At 33.2% G+C, this 14,121-nt stretch overlaps 1 long non-coding RNA gene across 1 annotated transcript; it reads right to left on the reverse strand.

Moving 5' to 3' along the window:
* Positions 1 to 8,604: 8,604 nt before the first annotated feature.
* On the reverse strand, positions 8,605 to 12,063 carry LOC133819737 (uncharacterized). The gene is made up of 3 exons (XR_009886439.1): positions 11,290 to 12,063; positions 10,299 to 10,362; positions 8,605 to 9,153 (listed from the first exon to the last, which is right to left on the reverse strand). It is a non-coding gene; the product is annotated as an uncharacterized LOC133819737 (long non-coding RNA).
* Positions 12,064 to 14,121: the final 2,058 nt, after the last annotated feature.

The following is a 14,121-nucleotide window of genomic DNA, read 5'->3' on the forward strand; positions in this document are numbered from 1 at the left end:
AAGATCTTTTCATTCTTGGAACTCTATAAATATGACCTAGTACCCAGCCATTTCTTTCATTCTTCAAGTTGAGTTCAGAGCCTTCAAGCTGCTAGGTTTACTTTTGAGTGATAAACACTTGGGTTGGGGTTATAAGCTTTATCATTTGAAGCTTTAAAAACACTTGGGAAGTAAGGTTAATAGTGTGTTTTTTGATATCAAGGTGTAGTTCGGTTCTAGTGCATTCAAAGGTATTCCTATTCCTAGTTCATTTCTGTATGTTTCATTAGTTTCTTATAGTTTTCTTTACTCAAATCCTAACTCAATCTTTTCCATTCTTGGTTAGGCATTTAAGTTCTTTGAACTTGAGGTTTCTGTTTGGTAAGATCTTCTTCTCGGTGGTTTAGACTCATTTCTTTTTCATTTCCTTCTTTTAGAAACACTCACCTTCTCATTGTTTGTTTTAGGAGTGTTCCAAAATCCCGTCCTTATTCTCAAATCCCAGTATTGGTAAGGAAAATAGTATAGTTTCTATATGCTTATGTGTTATGTTATGTATAATATGTTATGATATGTTTATGCTATAATACATTATGTTATGTTTTTATCTAGGGCTCATAGTTGCTTAGTTTGCAAGCCCTAGTGTTTATCATTTTCATGTTTAGAGTTATGATATATCCTACCTTAGATATTAGACAGAGGACCTAGATGGGTTATCATATACTATCATGTGATCTAACCTACTTCACATATTAGACAAGGGACGTAGATGGTTTATCACATGTCATAATGGCCATTAATATTGTAGTCCCATATGGTATACATCTTTATAGTCATATGTTTATAGTTTATCTTTATGTTTTAGTTTTATGCTTTTAGTAGATTTTCCTTGCTGGGCATTAGGCTCATTCCTTTATTTTTATATGTGCAGGAAAATAGTTATGGCGGCAGAAAGATTCTTGGCAGCTTGGGATTGTGTATTGAGGAAGAATGGATTCAGTGGACTGCGTGAACGATTCGAGGACGACGTTGTTTCAATCTTTTATTTTGTGTTTCTATGTATTTTTCCGCACTTGGTTTTGTAACAAATTTATTCAAGGTTTAAGTTATGTTTTATTTTCAAACAATGGGATACCATACCCCGAATTTTATGTATTTCAACATTTACTTTATAGTTTTTAATAAAGTTATGAATGTTCCATATGTATGTTTTCTTAAGAATAGTATCTATGTATAGTAGTTTTAATGGTCCAAAGTCTTAGAATTAGTTGGGTCATTACAAGACCCAACTATCGAGCGATTGGCCTTGATGGATGAGCAAATGAAGAAGCTATTATCTGGAAAAGGGATTGATGATTGTGATTCCGATGAGGAGCTCAAACCTTTCGCCCCGAACATTGCAGCAGCTACGTATCCTATTGGTTTAGGAAGCCGAACATGCCAACATTTGATGGAAACACAGATCCACCCGACTACCTCGGGATGTTCAATACGTTGATTTTGGGCAACAATGCCAGGTTCAACCTAAGATGTATTATGTTCCCCACGAATCTGGTCGGACTTGCCAGAAAGTGGTTCAAAAAGTACAAAAAACATTCGATAAGCTCTTGGAAGAAGTCGTCTTCTGAGTTCAAGAGAGCGTTCCGAGCTTCAAAGGAAACTTGCGTAGAGGCCAACTCATTGGCCAACATAAAACAACAACCTGCTGAGTCATTGAAACCATATATGAGCAAATTTTCCAACGTTGCAGCATGAGCTAGAGAGGATGATGATAGCTTCAAGCTCATGGCAGTGAGAACAGGAATCCTGGTGGGAGGCAATCTATGGCAGGAGCTCCAGCAAAAAGGAGTTAAAAATGTAGATAAGTTCTTGGCCCGAGCTCAAGAATGGATAAACTTGGAGGAGGCGCGATCTACTGTCACAGAAACTAGCCAGGCCAATATTCAGCCCGCTGGAGCGGTGATAGGCGTTGCAGCTGCAGCTCAACCTGTTACCCATAATAATCAAGCGGGAAACAATAAGAGGAAATGGAATGGTGAGGCCGACCAGAACGATACAAAGATAAACAAGTTCGAGGAAAAATTCAAGCCCATTTATGCCACCTACACTAACCTAATGGATATATAGGAACATATTTTCCTAGAAAACTCTAATCGCCTTCCGTGGAAGAAACCAGAGCCATTAAGGCATCAGAGGGCAAAGAGAGATCCCTCAAAGTGTTGCCAATACCACAACGGCATCGGTCATAATACCAATGATTGCTGACAACTGAAGCATGAGATTGAAACTCTCATTTGGGCTAGACCGTACGCCCAGTACGCCCAAAATTGATTTGTTCCCAATCAATCTATCGGGCAAAATTCTCGTCCAGTTCTGAAAACTTTAACAGGTCAGCTTAGGACTCGGATGGATCAGATGGATCAGAACCGAGTTTGTAACACCCCAGGTCACTATGGTTGCTTCTCGGAATGATGATTGGCCCTGCAAACTAACACGACTTTTTCCAGCATGTTTTGTCCGCACTCGCACGCTTCCTGGGAAAACTTCCCACGAGGTCACCCATCATGAGACTACTCCAGGTTAAGCATGCTTAACTTTGGAGTTCTCAAGTGACGGGCTACCTAAAAGAAGACACATCTTGTTGGCATAGGTAGTACCCATCAATCAATTTAAGCCTTCTTCAACTATTTAGTCTCATACTTACACAGTCTTAGAATCATCATACTTGACCTTCCCTAGGCGATGTGGGATTGCACAACTTTTACCTAGTTTTTCCCGCTACGAATCATGGGATTCTGACTGTCACCATTATCCCCCCTCAGGGGTCTGACGTCCCTGTCGCCCACATTTCTGGTGGGGTCAAGGCTTTGATACCATTTGTAACGCCCCACGTCACTATGGATGCTTCCTGAAATGATGACTGTCCCTGCAAACCAGCACGAGTCTTTCCAGCGTGTTTTGTCCTCACCCGCATGCTTCTTGGAAAATCTTCCCCAGAGGTGACCCATCATGAGACTACTCTAGCTCAAGCACGCTTAACTTTGGAGTTCTCAAGTGACGAGCTATCGAAAAGAAGGTGCATCTTGTTGGAATAGGTAGAACCAATCAATCCATTTAAGCCCTCTTCAACTGTGTATTCCCATACCTACACAGTCTTAGAATCATCACACTTGACCTTCCACAAGCAATGTGAGATTGCACAGCTTTTACCCGATCTTTCCCCCTACGGATCAAGAGATTCTGACTGTCACAATCACGTTCGCGACTCTAATTAAAGAAAATAAGCAAAATAGATTTTTGGGCACAGTAATTCAAACCTAAGTGCTCAGGAAGGATTCTATTACCCAGTTTAGTAGAATTCAAAGTCCCAGAGGCTAGTATGTTAGTTTGAAGTTTTTAACTGATCTAGGTTTAATGGTTATTTATTATTACGTTGTGATTAGTTTATACCGCTAGGGCTCAGGGATAGGGCTTGGACCCCTGTTAATGGATATGTTATAATTGTGAATTTATCTGCAACTGAGAATATCTGGATAGACATGCTTGCATATGCTATCTTGGATTTCTTGTTGTGCAATGTATATTTATGATTATATCTGTTGTAAAGGTCAGCCTAAGGGCGCCGGGGGCCGATAGCAAGCGTGCGGAAAGCAGCCTGGTGAAAGCGTGCCTGGGTTAGCTATAAAACCAGAGAGCCAGCTTAAGGGCGTCGAGCCTAATTATACAATAAACAAGAGTATTGTCTGCACTTAACCATTTGTATTGATTGGTGAGTTGGTTTATGCATTTGATTGAGTTGTATGTTACTGTTGAGATGGTTTCTTATATCTTGTTGTTGATTGAATAAATTGATTTAAGTTTACTTCTTTTATATTGTTCCCTAGTTATGCATGCTGATTTAAGTTTTCTTGCTAAGCTTTGGCTCACGGGTGCAATGTGGTGCAGGTAAGGAAAAGGGAAAGTTGGACTAGCCATTAGTTGGAGGGCTTTAGGGGAAGTGTGTACATATGCAGCCTACTCGACCACCACAACATGGGTAGCCTGGGAGGAACTAGGGTTGAACCCTATTTTGCTGCTTAGGAAAGCTAATTTGTACTTTATTTGTCTTTAATCAATCTGTAACAAATTTTCGGGATCCCGTGTATAAACTTAATATTTTTCATGAAAAATAATCACTTTGTTAACCATGCTTTTTAATACCTGACCTTGACTTAGTCTTTAATTACACATTTAAGTTCAAATGACTCGCTTAGCGAGTTAAGCACTATTTTAAACACACAGTGTAATAGTCTTGGGGTTTTATGCCCTAATTCAAACCCGATTTCTTTGTATTCTGATTTTATTATCAATAAAATAATAGAAATTATTTTTTGACTTTGTCAATCACTTTGCTCACATGTTTTATTTTCATGATTATTTGTTTAATATAAACTTTTATTAAATCTCGACCATATAGCTAATCGTATTTATAGTGACGTAATCACAATGAAAGATAAATATGATTATATGTTCAAAATAAGTTAGTCCTAAGATTAGTCAGTGCACAATATTTACACTGACTTGCCAATCAACGATATGATCTACTTACGTATTGTAGTGTTATGTTCTTTCCAGAACATTAGCAAAGTAGATAAGTTCAGATGTATTTGTTCCTTCAGATTGGACCGATATTAACAGTAAATAGGATAAGTAAACATATTATTATTATCTATTCAAGTCATATCATTTAGTTGACCATAGGTCAATTCAATCTCAATTCTTAGTGGTTAGTGTTCTAACTGATTGTCTTATTTGAGTTCTTTGACTTGTTCGTTAACAACTTACCCTACAGACTAGCCCATAGTTACATCTTGGGAACTTGTTAGTATAATTGAGTGGGAGTGTTAATCATAGATATTAACATCTATAGCTTCTGATGAAGAAGTGAAACGATGATTTCCTTTTAGTTTGGTTGAAAGTGCTAACTGATAGAGATCTCATTTTATTAATTAATATTAGTTTACTAAAATATCATTTACAAGGAACTAAGCGTTTTAAGGATAAAATACAATGAGGGGTAAAATTGTATTTTAGTCCCATCACATTGTGGACCGTCTATAGAGGATTGAGTGACAATTATTATTGTAACAATGGATAATTAATAACGTATCTATATTTGTTATAGAGCGTTATTTGAATTCAAGAGTGCATTTCTGAGTCTTTAGTGGAGTCGTGAAGAAATAATAAGTTAGTATATTTATTTGTTAGATTTATGATAACTTATTGGAGCTTGATTTCATAGGCCCATGGTACCCACTGTACCTTGGATAAAATCATCTAGATAGTCTCAATTAATTGATTTAATTATCAATTAGAATTATCAAAGTTGACCAGGTCAATTTTGGATAGTTTCACACAATTATGTAATTTAGAGAAGAAAAGAGAAATTATGGCAGATTTATCAATTAAGATAAATTGGTAACTAAATTAATAAATAAGTTTAAATCAAGGTTCAAATTATAAATAATTAATTTGATGCAGGATTTGAATATTGATTTGATTAAATAATCAATAGAAAATAATACATGCCTTAATTTTAAGTCCAACGGCCTTATAATTAAATGGGAAATTTCACGGGCCTAAAGCTTATGATAAGTTCGACCTAGGCGTGGTATTATCTATTATTTTATTGATTTTTTTAATTCAATTAAATATCCTAATTGAGTCTATAAAAGGAGTGCAAAGTGAGAGATGGCAAACACAAGTTTCTGAGAATATTAGAAGATCTAGTAGGTTTTAGATTCTCTCTACAAACATAAGCCATTTTCTAAGCCTCATTATTCTTTTCTCTTCTTCTCTCTATATCTATCTCACGTGTTGAGAATTGTTCACCCTAGTCTAGGTGATTCTAAGGATACTTTGGAAGGCTGTGAAGAAAATTGAAGAACGGTTCAGTTTCTTGGTAATACTGTGCAACAAAAAGGATACAAGGGTTAGATAAATTGAAGGAATGACTCTATCATTCCACTGCGTATAATGTAAGTGTTCTTATCATTATTAATATGTTTAATATATGATTTACATGAAAATAAACAAGATCCTATATAAGTTTTCTAAACAACTGGCCTCAGAGCCTTCAGTAATCTTCATTTTCATGCATGAACATGTTAAAAATTGAATTATTTGATGTGTTTGAGTAATTGGATGGATTTTATGTTTTTAAATAGCATGTTGAATTCTATGTGATTATTAGAAATTTTATGTTATTTTGTTGTGTTTTCTATGCCATTAATTTTTATATATGTTTTACTTTGTGTAAAACATGGTAAAAATAAATTAGAAAAAGGTTTTGGTTTGTAAAATTGCACAAAAAAAATTTCTAAATTTTTTTTGCTTGGCTGCCCACTCGCGCGCATTCGCGCATTCCTCGGCAACCAGCCCCACCTGCGTGCGCGTCACTCGGCAGCCAGAACAAATTTGTGCGCGCGTCTCCCTGCAACCCAACAAATGGTGAACAATATCCATCACATGTACTATTCATCCATATTTTTTTAAAAAAATATTTAAAGAAAATAAAATATGAAATTGATTATTTATAACAAAGCTAAGAATAACAAATTTATTTTATCATTTAAAAATGTTTTCAAAATAAGATATTTTTCTTGTTTGAGATTTTAAATAATTAGATATTTTCTACAATGATTCAAATTCAAATTAAAAAATAAGCTAACAACTTAATTTTAAATCTTTTAATATATTAAAATATTAGAATTAAGATATCAGATATTAAAGATATTTTCTTTTAAATAGTTGTTATTTTTATTAAATCTTTATTTGAAAATATTAATATATGTTTATTCTATAGTTTTGAATATTTAAATTATTTGAAATTTGTTAGTTAGATATTTTTATAGATATTTGAATTTGTTTAATTGTTTTGAGATATTTTAGGGTTGTTGTAACTATTAATATTTGACTTTTTGTAAATGGTTAAAATATTTGCTTATAGTTGTAACAACATAATATATTTTTTGAAAAATAGTTAAGATATTGTTTTTAAAATTTAAAATTGGTTAAGTTTTGAAAAATATCATTTTTTTCAACTAAATAATCAAATATTTTTTTATAAATGGGATTTATATTAACTTTGGTTAATTGTTGATAAATTCTATTTACATTAAATCAATCTTTTTTTTTCAAATTAACCTAAACTAAGTTGATTGTTGATAAATGAATTTTAAATTAATTATTGTTAATTGTTGATAAATTTCATTTATAATGACTTATTTTTTGTAAAGCTTTAATTAATTCAAATTTTTTGATAAATTCTAGAAAATTAATTGTAGTATTTTTGCAAATGAAATAAATTGTGGTATTTTTGCATAAATTCATAGACTTGCTCATATAGTAACATGGCTAGGCCCATCCAATTATAACATGTCTGTTTGCACTATATGTGCTATTTTTTCCAAGGGGGCTTAGATGCATATAGCGGCTCATATGTTTGCTACATATATGGATTTTTCCAAATAAAATATTCATAAAATGATAGGTTTAAATTCTTCTATTGTCGGTGGTTCCACTTGTGAAGACCCATTTGCTTTGCATGACTATAGTGGGCCTAATCAGTTAATAACAATTAATAAAATGAATGTTTAAATTCCTATTTTTTGGACCATGTATGGAAGTATGGGGGCCTTTATAGTAGGAACGACATACTGGACCCAGCCCTCTTCCATGCTAGCTCAATTGTTAAGGCAAATTTGTATGAGTTGAACTTAATTGTATAGGTTTATTATAATAGGTAAACCTAAATATTGATTAGCAACAAATTAATTCTAATTTAATTGAATTTGTTTCAATGTGACACTTTAGAATTAATAAAAAATTATAGGACTTTAGTTTTAAAAATTTACCTTTTTTCAATTTTTTGGAGAACTGTATTCATTAATTTGTGAAAATAAAAATACTATTTTTAATTTTAATAATGAGCTTATTTTAAGAATTATATTCAATCTCCATTGTTGGTTTAACAAGGTCAATATCTTAATGGGGCCTCGAGACGCTTTGATTCGCCCCCCTTACAAAAGGCGTTCATTAGTTATTTTGACAAAGTTAGATTTCAAAAGATATTTAATTATAGGTCAAACTCTACTAGACTCACCCCTACGGTGACTACTAGGACTAAATCTATTGATTATCGAAACCGTGGGTCTAGCTCATAAAATAAGAGATTTTGTTTTCTTATTTTGATCGAATAGTAGGTTGTTATTGATGGTGTCCATTATTAAATAAGTTTACAATATTATTTAACTAGTGGTATTTTTTACTCTCGCCAACCGAGACAAGAATATCATAATTAGTTAAAATCCTAAAGAAATAGAGATATAAATGTTTTTGGTATTTTTTTATCATATATTACATATTTATGATATATGTTGCGCTATTTCTTGATATTTGTGATAATAGTAGTTTTATTGAGCAAATGTGATTGATTTCTATTTTATTGATAATTTGTAGTATCATTATGGCTGTATCTACTCCCATCCTTTCTCAACTTTCTATAGAGAAACTCACTGGAGAAAACTTCCTTAAATGGAATAAAAACATCAACATTGTGTTGATTTGTGACAACTCCAAGTTCATTATGACTGGGGAATCCCCATAAGTTCTAGCTAATGGAGCCACCAAGTCTGTGATGGATAAGTATGAGTGTTGGCAAGCGACTAAAAACAAGGCGCGGTACTACATGTTGCCTAGTATGATCGACACTCTCATGACAAAGATGGAGAATGTCGAGACAACCTACGAAATCATGGATCAGCTCCAAGACATGTTTGGTGCCGAGTCAGCGCAGACTCATTTTGAGGCCACCAAGAATTATGCCAATGCTCGGATGGCACCTTCTCAACATGTCTGTGACCATCTAATCTGAAACGTCCCTAAGGTAGGGTACGTCTGCCACATACTCGTAATTCTAGGGTTTACGAGTATGTAAGGCACTTGACCAAAAGAATTAAATAAAATGATACGAAGAAATACAGAAAAATTTAAAACTTTTATATAAACTTATTAGAAGAAATTATTACACGTATGAATACTTTAAATTTAAGGCAGCCATATGAAAACTCTAAACCATTATTGCATTGCTACTGAGTCCGTGCTCCACAAGTTGCTCAACAGCTAAAGCCACACCTGGAAAAATGTTGGAAAATAACATAATGAGCTAACGCTCAGTAAGCAAATCTCATGCATACACATACACATGAATGTCGTGAGTTTGTAGTGCACACATACTAATATGCTGACTTATATACTTATGCATTTCATTTATTGCTCATGCACTTTCAAACTTTACTTTTATGCTCTTTCTTTTAGTTTCACATTTTTATGGGCCCAATATCACTTGTGCACACTGTTTGATTCAGCCAATGCCTGCAGGGCTTGTTACACATATCATATAGAATCCCATGGGTTCTCCTCCGGCTAGCCATCATCTCAGCTAGGCTCATCATAACACTCATTTCATCGTTGCCATAGCTGCCATACTTATTACACATATGGAGGAGAAAGACGGAAACATGGCAAACATATCTGAATGGTCAACTCTGACCTAGCCCACACTAGTGGGCAGCCACTATAAGTCTTATAGACTTCCGTCTTCTTTACTGAACTTACTTGATTGCTTCATCAAAACAGTGGCACCCTTTTTAAACATCTTATTATCACTTTGCTTAAGCCGTGTGTCATTAAAATGTTTAACTTTACATAAGACTTTTCAAGACATTTCATAACTTTTCTCATATTCATATGCGTGGTCTTATATCACATAACTGTACATGCCATGCATACATGCTGATGCTGAAATGCCAATGTTCGTGTTCATGACTGATGTTGATGGTATTCAATCAAGGCATTGTATCACATCTCATATAACTCAAAACATCTTTAGTCATAATACATGAAGCTTTGGGTTGGTGGCGTTGTTATACCTTAACGTAGAGCTATGGCTCAGGTCTAAGGTTTCCAGCCTAAAAACTTAAACGCTTCATATATCATAACATATAACAAATCATGAACATAGAGTAATCCACATATCCATCAACATAAAAACACATACTTGCACATAATTCATATCATTCTTAACCAAGTAAGACATCTTTCACATATCACAGAATTCATCAATTACATATCACACAACACCCTTATGGTGTTCATATAACAATTTTTCACATACTTATCATATGCATCATCATCATACCATACTTAACTCATCAGATGTACACAATCAATGTAGTCATGCATCTTACACTTAAGCACAAAAGGTGAGATTTACTTACCTTAGGTCCTTAGCTTATTTTAAAACGGCTCACCAAGAGTCAATCAATTAAATCCATACAAATCCTATTCAAGACACATAATTTATTAAATTCTATCAAATCCATAAATATACACTATTGATAGTGTATATTAACAATACCAGAAACTATATTAATGATAATGATAATTATTATCAACGTAATGCAAATCACTCTTCATATAAAACCATGCTTTAAACCTTGCTCATAAGATAATGTACCATTATGATAATAATAATAATAATCCCAAAAAAAAAAAAAATTATCGTCTATAATTAAACTTATTTCGATATTAATAACAAAATACTTCAATAGCAATACGTATATGGATGTATATATTCAAATAGTCATTTTATAAAAGAAATCATATTTTTAACATAAAGTTGTAATAATCAATATAATGATAATAATATAAATATAAATATTTATATTATTATTAATTAGTCATAATATCAATTCTAGTGATATAATAAATATACTTTCTCCAAACTTCATTGGTCTTACAAATATCAATAACTGTAAGAAACTAATATTTGATATTATTTTAATATTCAAATATTAATATACAATAATAATAGTTAGATAATAGGTTTACTATAAATTATACTTTTCATATATATATATATATATGAATCTGTATTCTTGATTTACTTAACAAAATAATAACAATAATAATTAAAATTACTTAATCATAATAATTTCCATATTACTATAAAATCAATTAAATATGTATTTTTATACTTTATTTAATATCTAATATTTTCTAGAAAATTAGACAGCACAACGGCTATAAAGTGGACAATTCCAAAATCAAAACCTGTATCAAAAATATATATAATCCCAGACAGCCAGTAAATTACAGAAAATATTCCATATATCAATAATATATAATTATATACTATAAATACACATAATAACAATTACTCTAATCAATCACAATTAAATCACAATATATAGGTTAAAGAAATTATACCAAAATGATCGGGTTCCACAATAAGTCAAACGATGATTTTCTGAGACTCAAAACGTACTTCGGAACCTCGAACACTAAGTTTCGACCGTCGATCTACGGTGGATCGCGGTGGCTCGTGGTGGGCCCACCACCCAACTATGGTAGATGTAGGAACAAGTTATTGGGTTTTGAAGCCCACAACACGAGGAGCACGATGGTGGTGACGGATCGGCAAACGGATGCCCGAGGTGGCCGAATCGCAACTTTGAAGTCGCGGGGTGGCCGAACTTAAATCGAGTGGTTGAGGCGTTTAATCGGCGAGTGAGCTCTAGATTCCCGCGTGGGTCGATAGTTCGGAGGCCTCTGAATCCAACGGTCCGGCGCGTGGCTAAAAATGGTGGCCGGAAAGTACTCCTGCGTCGTCGGCAACAGTAATACGTAGAGGAGAGAGAGAGAGAGAGAGAGAGAGAGAGAGAGAGAGGTTTTCTGAGGAGAGAGAGAGAGTTTCTGAGGAGAGAGAGAGAGAGAGAGGGGCTCGGGTAAAAAGAAAGGCTGAAGCCTTTTCTTTTCTTTTTTTTTTTTTATTTATTTATTTTTTATTTATTTTTTATTTATTTTTTAAAAATTACACTTGGACCCAAAATACTAAAATTCTTTTCAAATAAGTCCTTTAGCAAAACTTTCTTAATTTTATAAAAATCCCCAATTAAAATTATATGACATTTGGGTCCAATACTTGACTACTCAAGTTTCTCTTTCTTTAATCTCATTAACAACATAAAATCATATTTTAAACACTATTTTTCCATTACTATTTCTTAAATTTGTAAAGTTGTACATTTTATGTATTAAAACTCTGATTTATTATAAATAAATGTATTATGAAAATGTTGGATATTACATAATCAAAATGAAAAACTACTTTCAGGAAGCTTAACTACATGGAGCAACAATAGATGAGGAAACTCAAATCAGCTTAATCTTCAACAGTCTATCTCCAGCTTTCCAGCCGTTCACCACCAACTATGTGTTCAATAAACTCAACTATGGTCTGACGCAGCTCATGAACGAGCTTCAGACTTTTGATTCTATCATGGGTGGACCAAGTAAGGGAGGAGAAAACTACCACTACCACTGCTGATCCAGCTAACGCTGAAGCTAACCAAGCTTCGTCTTTGAAAGCTAGAAACAAGAGGAAAGGTGGACAAAATAACAACCCCAAGACTATAAATGCTGCAAAGACGAGTGCACAAATTATCTTTGAAAATTTAACATGCAAGAATACGTGGTCGAATCAAGTAATACATAATAAGTAGAGTGTCGATCCCACGAAGTCTACTTTCCAAATACCACTAATTGTTCTTGAACTTTCTATTTGGTGAATTTAAACTTAAATGAATAATTAAAATTTAAATGACTATTCTAAGTTATGAACAGAATTTAAATAACTAAAAACAAAGCAATGAATCAACTAATTAAAAATCAATAATAAAAGCCTAGGAATTAATTTCATCAACTTTTCATTCTATTAATTTTACTAATCAATTCTAAATCTCTTCTTTCTATTCTAATAGTAGGTTAATATAATCGATTCCTATTATTTTTCAAGATATAAGATCTCAGTCTATATGCAGGTTTTCTATATTTCTGGATAAACTTGAACATATAGAAGGCATTAAGCAAAGAAACCTAATTACTACACAAGTCATACAGGTACTTTCGTCCAATATGCAACCTATGTCTATATAATGATAGCATATTCAATTCTCATCTTTTGAATTTTGAATCAAAACCATTAAATCAAGTAAATAGTGATCAAAATTTACCAGCATTAAACAAACATCATATAGATTAGAATAAAGAAGAAGTATCAATAGAATATCATAATAAAATTAAATAGAATTCCTAGTGACTACATTAATCCCTAGATAAATGAAATTAGTTCATAGATAACATGATGAAAATAACATTCAAATAATTACTCATAAAAAACAATCTAAGGAATTCAGATTAAAAAAAAAATCTAGAAAGTTAAAACCAGAAAAAAAAAAATCTAAAGCAGCAGTCTTTTTTAGATCTAGGGTTTTCAAAATCAGAACTGCCCCTAAAAATCGCAGAATAATGTTGCTTAAATAGTTTTCCAAGGTTCCCAAGTGAAAAGACTGTTTTGCCCTTCAAAAAGTGGTTTAAAATCTGAGAAATGTGTTGATAGCACTGTGGCGCTATGTATTGAGCGTTGTAGCTCTATAGTCAGAACCAAAAATGCACTAAAAACTATTTCACTAGCATTGTAGCGCCCTTGATGTAGCGCTGGGGCGCTGCTCTGCTGGTCTTGATAGCGTTGTAGTGCTTGCTTTGTAGCGCTGGGGCTCTACTTACAGATTCAACAGGCTCCATCACATCCTTCCTAGCACTGTGGCACCACTTTGATAGCATTGTAGTGCTATTGACAGTATCAAAGCTCATACATATCGACCACGAAAAACACGATTTTCTCTAAATTAACTATATTTTCTTCCGCTTTCACTTCATTTCACTCTTTTCACCAACTTAGCATGGAAAACCTGAAACATGAACAAACGAGCATAATTCAGCAATAAAATAATCCTAAACTAACGAAAACCAACCTAAAAACTAGACCATAAATGAGCCTAAAACTCGTTTATCTACAAACAAATGCACAGACGCCTAAGGAGAAGAACAAGAAAAACAAGAAAGGTAAAGGTAAGTATTTTCACTGCAAAGAAAAAGGGGCATTGGAAACAAGATTGCCCCAAGTTTCTAGCAGATAAAAACAAAGGTAATGATTATAGTTCATTTATCTTAGAAACATTGTGTTTTATAGAATGATAA

The sequence above is a fragment of the Humulus lupulus genome, chromosome 1 (assembly GCF_963169125.1).
Source record: "Humulus lupulus chromosome 1, drHumLupu1.1, whole genome shotgun sequence".
NCBI classification, from domain to species: Eukaryota; Viridiplantae; Streptophyta; class Magnoliopsida; order Rosales; family Cannabaceae; genus Humulus; species Humulus lupulus.